Here is an 11086-nt window from a genome sequence, read left to right as displayed (position 1 = left end):
GAGAATGTAATCTGCTAATTTATTTTGAAATTTTAACCCTTTTACATTTAATTGAACCCTACGGACACAAAATAATTAACATCATGTCTTTGACCCTTACACAAATTATTATAGATTTTATTGTGCATGCAGACAAATATAATAAAGTAATACAGGAACAGGGATTAGCTTAAACCAGGACTAGGCCTTAGTTTAATTAGGAAATATAACTAGTTTAAACAAACATGTCTTACTAAAAACATTACTTGTGGGCATTTTGAGGCAAAACAAAGGGCACTTATGTATTTTAAGATATATCAGTGCAAGCTGTTTTAAGTTTGGACAGCTCTTACATTTATTTTAGTCTAGTACTAGTCTAATCCCTGTCCGGGAACCCAGAAACCACGCCATTATGAAGCAAGAGAACAATCTTAACCAACAACAAAGCACAGCTTTAAGAAAGGAGTAAATAAAACACAAATAATAAAAAATAAAATAAAATAAAATAAACTACAAACTCTGGGTTTTCTAAACGTTTAAAGTCTTTCAACAAATTAAATAAGCTTCTTCCACTTTTCAATTTTACTCTTCGTAAAGATTAACAGTAAATCCAAAATTCTTTTTGAAAAAGAGAAAACATTTGCTTTATTTTCAGATTTATGAACATAAAATTATGTAGCCATAAACCTTCCTACTGTAGGTCTGGGAACCATGGCAGCTTTAAATGGCAAATGACTGCCCAAGAGGCCATATGACTGACGCATAAAGCAACCAATCACATTTTGCTTTGAACCGCGTCATGTTTAGGGGCTTGGAGATGTGGCCACAATAACTAATGCTACAACCTTCTGCTTTCACAAACCACAAGAGAAAAAATGATAAGCGAGGAGTCCAATCTCCATGAAACATGCTACTGTCGACAGCACAATGTGCTCATCATAAGACAGCAACAAATGTAAACAAGAGCCATAAAAAAGCAATTTTAATATAATCAATGTGCAGAAACGCCTCTGTCATGGCACTTCCTCTTTTCAGCAGACCATGCACCTCACACCTGGCAAGGTGACATCAACAGCTGTTGAAAGCCTACAGACCCCTGAGGTCAGAATCACTGAATTTAGCCGAATGCATTAGTCTGTCCTCTCATGAATTGGACCTGATCATAGTTTTCTCTCCTGCTGTATGTTTTGCTTCTCTTTAGGTGTGCAGGTAGTAATGTTCAGACACAGTGGCCCAGTGAAGATGAATAAAGAGACATTTGTGCACTGGTAGATTGGTTGAAACCTCTGGCACTGTTGGGTGCAGTGATCTGGTACTAAAGGGGGAACTTTCTAATGTACCACATCCCTCAGCTAATGACAACCAGACCTGGGACAGAGGGGAAGGAGGATTCAACAGTCACACTACTGTACTGCTTTAACACTATACACACATTTGCTCAAGTGATCTAGTGATGTCCTGCCATGATGGGTTGGTTAAAGTGAAAATGGCTTCCTGAATACAGTATTTACTGTATATGCATCAAAAAGGCAGAAAGTGAGGACTGAAACACAAAAATAAAGATTTTTATTAAACGCTGTATTAAAACTATTGAAATGCTAAGTATTAAAGGTCACATTCTTCCTGATCCCATTTTTCAAAATGATAAAGCTGAAAGTTCACTGCTAGGCGATAAATATTCCTTTAACAAAATTTCCCTTTGACAGCGAATGGCCGGTTTGGACTACAGCCCTCTACTTCCCGGTTGAATGACGTCAATAAAAGAGTGTTTGACTAAACCCCGCCCACATGAATACATCAGTCACCAGCTAAGTTGTAAACACAATCAAAGCTTTGAAAACACAGAAAGAACGGGACCTTTAAAGACATCACAGAAAAGCAAATAGTAAAAGATCAAATTAGCAATTAATAAAATGTGAACAAAGTCTGATAAAATAAAAATATACAAAAAGTTAAAGACAAATAAAAAAAACCCAATGCATTAGATCAGTGGTGTTTGTTTATCATAGTTTTGTTAATATTGTTGCACATGCTAATAGTTCATACACTGCAAAAGAAATCCGTAGAAATTGCAGCTGGGTTGCCGGTAACTTGCCGTGGATTTGAATTTGTGTCGTTTGCTGGCAACATTTTGTTCAAGGTTAAATGAACATGAAACGTTTGCAAGTCTTTCTCTTTACAGAATAAAAGCTAGAAGAACAGCATCAAGCAAAACATTTAGGGAAACAAAATCTGAAGCAAAAAACAGAAAAAGGTTGATGATGACTTCTGGTTCCCAGAATGCTTTGCATGAGGCTGTTATTGTATAGTTTTATTCTGTAAATATAAAGACTTGTTAATATTTAAAATTTATTTAACTTTGAACAAACTCTTGCCAGTAAATAACATAAATTGAAATATACGGTAAATTACCGGCAACCCAGCTGTAATAACATTGTAATTTCTACGGATTTTTTTACAGTGTATATACAGTAAGTTACTGTAAAAATAGGGGCATAATAAAATTATAACGCCGTAATGTGAACAAACACAATACAGCATTGCAAGACTAAAGGATTTATTCAATGTAATTGGTCATTAAATTCTGTTTAGGTTTTGCCCAAAGGTCTTTAAAATTCCTAACCCTAATCCAGTTGGATCCAGCACAATATTAAACACATCAATTAATTTTCAGCTTAAATTAGTTAGGAATAAATATCTTTGTTTACAAATATTTTGCAAACAGATTTTTTTAGGAACGACACTGAAACAAGTAACTTGCCAAAAAACAAATTTGATTAAGACAACCACAGTATTTTCCTATTTAATGCCACACAGCTGCATAATTTGAGGCGTATTAAGCAATAAAAACTTCATTTGAAATTTATTTGAAACATTCAACGCACTTCTTTTCAAGAACAGACCTTATATTTAAAGTGTGCCATGTCACAACACAATTTAGATTGATTAAACAAATGGAAATTACATGCTTTGTTGTTTATTTTCCTTTTTGTGCTGTTTAATGGGTCAAAAGCCAAAATAAAATTGTTACTAGCATATTTACTGTCTACAGAATGGGGAAAATGAATGACATAAATGAACCTGCTGTGTTATTACACAGATTTAATAGTTGGAAGCAGCAGGTGCCTGGCAGCTGTTAGTTCAACACTACACAGAGGGATATAAACAGAATTAAGTCTTATGTTTTCAAGTTTCAAATTTGTTTCATTTTCAACACTGCCACTTTCAACAAGCCAGAAATCTTTGAAGTGCATTCAAAGACTCGATTCAAGCAAAAATAGCAGGACTATTTATAAACTTAGGAGACATTTTATCCAAAGCATATTCATGTGTGCAGCAGACCTGCAATCTTGGCATAGTTAGCGACATCTACTAGCCGAGCAACAGAAACTATAGGACATACAAAACACAAAATGTGGTATTGATAGTTAGAATACCCATACATCAAGTATGACTCCACTATATGTACTGCATACATACACTCACCTAAAGGATTATTAGGAACACCACCTTAATACTGTATTTGACCCCCTTTCACCTTCAGAACTGCCTTAATTCTACGTGGCATTGATTCAACAAGGTGCTGAAAGCATTCTTTAGAAATGTTGGCCCATATTGATAGGATAGAATCTTGCAGTTGATGGACAATTGTGGGATGCACATCCAGGGCACGAAGCTCCCATTCCACCACATCCCAAAGATGCTCTATTGAGTTGAGATCTGGTGACTGTGGGGGCCATTTTAGTACAGTGAACTCATTGTCATGTTCAAGAAACCAATTTGAAATGATTCGAGCTTTGTGACATGATGCACTATCCTGCTGGAAGTAGACATCAGAGGATGGGTACATGGTGATCATAAAGGGATGGACATGGTCAGAAACAATGCTCAGGTAGGGTGTGGCATTTAAACGATGCCCAGTTGGAACTAAGGGGCCTAAAGTGTGCCAAGAAAACATATCCCCACACCATTACACCACCACCAGCAGCCTGCACAGGGGTAACAAGGCATGATGGATCCATGTTCTCATTCCCTTTACACCAAATTCTGGTGAGCTTGTGCAAATTGTAGCCTCTTTTTCATATTTGTAGTGGAGATGAGTGGTACCAGGTGTGGTCTTCTGCTGTTGTAGCCCATCCGCCTGAAGGTTGTGCGAGTTGTGGCTTCACAAATGCTTTGCTGCATACCTCGGTTGTAATGAGTGTTTTTTTTTCAGTCAAAGTTGCTCTTCTATCAGCTTGAATCAGTCAGCCCATTCTCCTCTGACCTCTAGCATCAACAAGGCATTTTTGCCCACAGGACTGCCGCATACTGGATGTTTTTCCCTTTTCACACCATTCTTTGTAAACCCTATAAATGGTTGTGCGTAAAAATCCCAGTAACTGAGCAGATTGTAAAATACTCGGACCGGCCCGTCTGGCACCAACAACCACGCTCAAAATTGCTTAAATCGCCTTTCTTTCCCATTCTGGCATTCAGTTTGGAGTTTAGGAGATTGTCTTGACCAGGACCACAGCCCTAAATGCATTGAAGCAACTGCCATGTGATCGGTTGATTAGATAATTACATTAATGAGAAATTAAACAGGTGTTCCTAATAATCCTTTACTTTTTTAGTAATTTACTGTTTTTTTTCATAAAATCATTTTACATAATGTAAAAACATTGTTATAACCTTGATATATTTGATATTGACTGAGTAAGATCATGTCAAAATTTGAAATTAATATAAAATCAAACATTGATGCTCCAAACCTCATTATTAGATTATAAAGCTTATATAAAGCCTGGATTTCACAGACAAGGTCACAAACATTCATATAAATCCAACATAATACCTCCGGTACTGCCAAATTAGTATTACATCACAACAACATGCAAGTTTTCCTTATGCAAAAGTTCAATGACTAAATGTGCTTTAACTATCAACTGTGGTGAAAACCAGACACATTTCCTGCTGAGTCACCAGAGAGGTTTATTCAATATTAAATAAAAACTCTCTCTCATCAAGACACATTTACAGAGCATTACTCACATAACCAGGCCATAATACTGAAAATACAAAGACAAATTGTAGGAAAATTTTGCAATAGTCACTTATAATTGGTATCCTCTGTCAAGTCAAGCTGTTTATTTGTCATTTGCGCAGCTAACAGAATTCTTTGAAGCTCAAATTGCACAACAAAGACAACAGAGAACTGCAGGCAAAAAGGGTGTGAACTTAAAGCATTAAAATCTACATAAAATATGAATAAATATTCTACATAGATTATATTTGTGAATGTATACGTGAAAGAGGTACATTGCAAACGAATCCATTGTGGTGCCAAGACTTTTTTAAAGGGTTCTTTGTGTAGTAGTTACGAAAGACATCTGGATACATGGACTTGTGTCTCATCGGAGAAATAAACGAACAATATAAAAAGATCCTGGTGTCTCACATTACCGACTGGTGTTATTAATGCTTTGATGAAAGGACGGATCACTGAGCAACTACAGTCGACCACACTGACTTACTGTCCGTTCCAAACATTTACAAGCAAGTGTATATATCTGTGTGAAAACTCAGCTGAACTCCAAAACCAGGACATTCCAGTGAAATGATAGTGGTTGAATCCAAACCACCAGACATGGATAGAGCTTCTTCGCAAACTGTGGTGGGTAAACAGTATGTGGAGCTGGTACTTACCAAGTCTACACATCTGCCAATGGCTTGGCATTTACGCAGACGGGACATCTACAAAATGCACTCGGTAAATTGGTTGTGACATGAATTTTACTTTTCAATAAAAATATTTTGGTTCTGGTTAAAAAAAAGACTATGATTGCTAAGTTACAAACTAAAATGTTTAAATTAGGAGAAACCTGAGATGTCATGGGGAATAAACAAATGTCACAATTTGTTTGCTTTGCCTGTATAGTGTAACAACTTGAGTCCTGTACTAACAGTAGCTAGGCATCATGTTAAAGCCTCCTAAGATATAAAAAGCTGTTTCCAATCAGGCTTCCAAACCTTAACTTCTTTAACCTTTCTGAATGTACAACTTTAAATGTAAATGTGTGCTTCGGGCACCACACAAACACAAACTGAGTGATCAAGTCTTACAACTGAAGCGTTTCTGGGATTGTACAATGGTGATTTTGGGTCGGTTGCAGGGAAAATACTTGATGATCCCCTAAAGTCATCGTATTGGTCTCAGATCGTATTTCTAAGCATTTCATGAATATAAATGGAATCTGGGCATTTAAGCATATACAAGGTATGAACCACACTGACATGCAACCCAAAGTCAATAGGAACCTTAAAGTCCTGTTTTACTGTCGCTGTCAACATGATCATTATCACATTCAAGTAACTTTAAGAGCGAAACCAAACCACAGCAGTACACATAACATCAGTAGTATCATGCTTTAAGATGTTTACGTGGTCATGATAATGGATTCGACAGTCACTAAAGCGTTTGCTCGAAGGAACATTTAAGGAATCTTAAATGGCCTATGAAATATCACTGCAATGATTTACGGCACTAAAACACTGATGGCTTTGCAACATATGCAGTGTATTCTGTGGCACCAAAATCATCAAAAAGTGTATTTTTTTTCCTAAACATAATACTCATTTGAGGTACCTGATCTCTAATCTTGTAATAGCAGGATGATTGATGTAAGTTAAATTTTAAACAGACATAATGAAGCTTCGACGATACCATTGAGAGCATGAAATGTACTGTTAACCAAAATTATGTAAATTAATTCATTATAAATCAATATTAAAATAAAGTGAATGTTCTGCTTTTCAGATCTCAAAAAAAAGGCACAATGTCCAAAAGTTGTTCCTGGGGCGGTACACTTTTGTACCTAAAAAATGCATATTGGTACACTGAAAAAAAGATTCTGACTCTTAATTACATTTAACATAATTAAAATTTGCGCATTTAATTGATTACAATATAATTTTTGGTTTTAATGAAAATTATTAACTGGTTTCTAGGCATATCACATGTGTTTTACATCAACCTATGTGAAATTGACTTATTATTTAAGTTGGGACTAGATGAATAATTTGTGTTGAATTAAAGCAACTTTGCTATAACTGGGTGGAAATTTCCAGTTACCAGCATGCTTTGCATGAGACTAAATAATGAGAGTAAATATCAAAATAAAGGGTTGTTTTATGAATTTTTTATTAAGATAAGAAAAGAGGGAGACTTATTAATGTTTAGTATATTGTTATATTAGTATTTGAAAGAGTTTCTGTTTTGCTGTTTTCCATGTTTTTAAAAGGTTACCATTATACAATTATTTAGTGTTGTTTTGATAAAAAATCATTACATTGTAGGTGTAAATGCATTAATTTGAAAGCATTTACATTGGAAATGTTTATGCCAAAATCAGCTTCTGTTTCAGTTGAGTGTTAGTTATGGTTAGCTTGCTATTGTGTACTGTTGCTGTAGCATAATAACTTTATATTTCGAAATTTGAGTAGACTATGATTACATAATAGTAGCATTGCTGAATTTAACTCAATTTAATTGCGCTAATGTTACTAAAAACAATCAAGTTCAACTAAATTCATATATCTAAATGTAGTTAATCTAATTGCGTGCATCCAATTACCTTTAAAAATGTAGTAAATTCAATTAATCAGTTTTTTAAAGTGTATATACAAAAATGTTACATATTAGGAATATAACTAGTGAGAAACAAACTAATTAATTTACAAATAAGCAAACAGAAAACCACATGAATTTCAAAATTTTCACATACATTCTATGCATTTGGCAGACACTTTTATCTAAATCAGTGTTTCTCAAACTTTTTCAGCCCAAGGACCTCTTTATCTTCATTTTTTTTCTGAGGACCACCTAACAGAATCCCACTTTAACACGCCCCCAAAAAACAACAAAATAGGAAGGATAAGCTAAATTTAAGTTTAATATGCAACTGTTTCAAGTCAAAAGCTAATTTTTTAAACACAAATGCAATGCTATGTTCAGAAATTACTATATGAATTTTATTTCATTTGAACAAGTAAATGTGAAATGAGTTAAAGCTTAATATGAACAACAAACTGCACATATGAAAAAAAACTGCAATTAAACACAGTATAACAGCCTATAGGTCCCACTTAATGTCATTCCAAAGAGCCATTAGTTTAAAACTGAGGTGGTGGGTATATGAAGTCTATGGTTGTAACTATAGTAACAATAAAATGCTGAAAAAAAATTCCCCTTAATGTCCAAAATCCCTGAAATTACAGGGATTTTACACATGAAACAAAAACTAGTACATTACAAAACTAATAGATCTGTGGCTTTTAGCTGCTTTCAGTTGACGCATGATCTTTCTTTTGACTCCTCTTTGGTTTAGCCACCGATCCATTTTTACGTTATTAAAACAGAATAGCAAGAGCTGATATCACAGTTTTGCAAGTGCATCAAAAATCTACTTAAATAAGTGACGATTGTATAACACTTGCCTAGTTTAGGTCATCTTTTGGCGGTCCACTGGGGGGGTTTGGCGGACCACACTTTGAGAATTACTGATCTAAAGTGACTATAGTGCATTAGAATACATTTTTAGTTTTAGTATATTAGTATACATTTTTTAACGTGTGTTCCCTGGGATCAAACCCCTGACCTTTTGTGCTGCTAATGCAAAGCTCTACCACTGAGTTATACAGGAGCATGTGTCAATCACGTGTCCACATAAATCTGACACATGCAGAAATGTGGTTTTACAAAATTTTTGTGTTAAACCCATTGGATCACAAGTAAAACATGTTGTGACTTTCACATGCCATCCCAAAATAAGTGAAAAAACATGATATTCAGAAAATTTTTAGAGGAAAACCACAGTCAGCTGAGGTGTGGGACACCCGTTGCTGATTCAAGTGTATAATAATGTAACTGGCAGCTGCGATGGGCTTTATGGGATTTTTTCACTTTCGGCTTTCCATCTAATATCTTTACAACTGTTATAGTGTCAAGTTTGAAGTGTCACGTTTCTCAATACACCTGACTTCACCATATCACCATCAGGTTAAAAACATTAAAGAGGTAACACTTTATAATAAGGTGGTATTAGTAAATATTTATTAATGCATTAACTAACAATATTATGTTAGTTAATGAACAACTCAGTTGGAACATTTCAGGGAACACAAATACTGATCAAATGTATACCTTGTAATGCACTGTAAGCCGTTTTGGATAAAAACGTCTGCCAAATGCATAGATGAAATGAATAAACATGAACAAACAATAAAGCAATACATTTTTTTAGTTTGTATACATTTTTTTTGTCAATGTTAGATAATGTCAATACAATTAATCATGTTAGTCCATGGTGCCTGAAAACTTTGATTTTATAAATGTAGTAAATGCTGGAATTAATATGAACTAAGATTAATAAATGCTGTAGAAGTATTGTTCATTGTTTGTTCATGCTAGCTAATGCATTAACTAATTGTTAACATACAACCTTATTGCAAAGTGTTACTGCTAAAAAAATGTACAATTTTCAGATAATCAAGTTTTATATTTATTATTGATGTAAAATCATAAACTCAAATAGTTGACTTTATAAACAAGCATTTATCTAAATAACCAATATGACTTAAATGTCTATGAGTTTGTGGTGACTGAATTCACGTATGTAAAGAAACTGATCTAAAATACCGATTATACACTGTCATCAAATAAAAGCAGATAAAGCAAAGCCTATTAAAAAGTCTTGAAACTAAATCAGGTCATCTTGTCCAAACATCTCAACCGAACAAAACAGCCGATGGCCGCGGACGAACATAACATCACTTTATTTTTATTATATGCACGTTTCTCTGTATTGCGCTTGTTAAACTCAGAGCAGTAATTGAGAACAACTGGATTTAAATGTGTTCACATAACCACATCATCATCATCTTTGCCGGTTTCCCATGTTGCCTATCATTCCTGTATTCCGTGTTTGCATTTTAAATATCCCAGGTCCTTAAAAACTATAACTAACTGATTTATGTTTCCTGAAATCTGAAACAGTGTAACTTAAATCAACTGGACGATTGCCAAGAGCAATCTAATGTGTGTTCAGTAAGCACACACATCTCCAGGACTTACAATAAAAGCACAGTATATTACAATGAAAGTTAAAAATTAAAGTTTTTCTAAAACAAATAAAAAAACTTGCTTTGCGAATCCACAAAACCAGTTTTCAATTGTAAACGGCACTTTAAATATCTTTGTAAATTGAGCTTGACACAAAAGATTAAGAGATGAAAACAAAGTAATTGACTACACATTTCACTAATTGATTATGCAAACAGACCCAAAATATGATCGCATAACCAATTATACTGACATTAAAAGCTGTAACCTTTTGTATATGCTATTTACTTGTGGGTTTTTTATGAGGTAAATGTGCAGTATACTCACCAAAGGTTGATTCACACCATCTTCACCAACACTACACATAACTCTTCATCCTTCCCTCAGTGAAAAACCAAACCCATTAAAACAGACCAACCTTACACAGCAAAGTTTACAAGAGACTTAGGTTCCGCCTTCACACGTATTACTCAACTTAAACCGGTCAACTAAAGCATGATTTACATTTCTGCATTTAACAGATGCTTTTATACAAAGTTACTTGCATTCCATTCAAGCTATACATTTTATAAGCATCTGTGAACCTGAGCTTCTCGTTATTGACACAAGCTCTATTAGTTAAGCAACAGAGCAAAATTGTTTTTTTTATAAAGCAATATTTATTGCTTTGTGGTAAACAAAAGGTAAGATATAGACTACTAGCAGCTCAAATTGACGCAAAAATAACCCTTGATATATTAATGCTGACATTAGCCTACAATGTACCAACTTACGTAGGGTTAACATTAAGCATGAAATATTTTCAAAGTAAAACACGATAATATGCGGTGTTCAAATCCGAGTTTAATTTTTTTATTCAAGTTAAAAGCAAATATGAAATCGCACGTTGGCCTGTCAAAATTGTTGCGCAATGCAAGTCATAAGAGAACACAAACAGCGACACTTGCCGTTCATCAAAGGTATTACACGCCTCCTATTACAACAAAAATCTCTGCAGCCATTTAC

The sequence above is a fragment of the Misgurnus anguillicaudatus genome, chromosome 2, assembly GCF_027580225.2.
Source record: "Misgurnus anguillicaudatus chromosome 2, ASM2758022v2, whole genome shotgun sequence".
NCBI lineage: Eukaryota > Metazoa > Chordata > Actinopteri > Cypriniformes > Cobitidae > Misgurnus > Misgurnus anguillicaudatus.
This window is presented reverse-complemented; position numbering follows the sequence as displayed.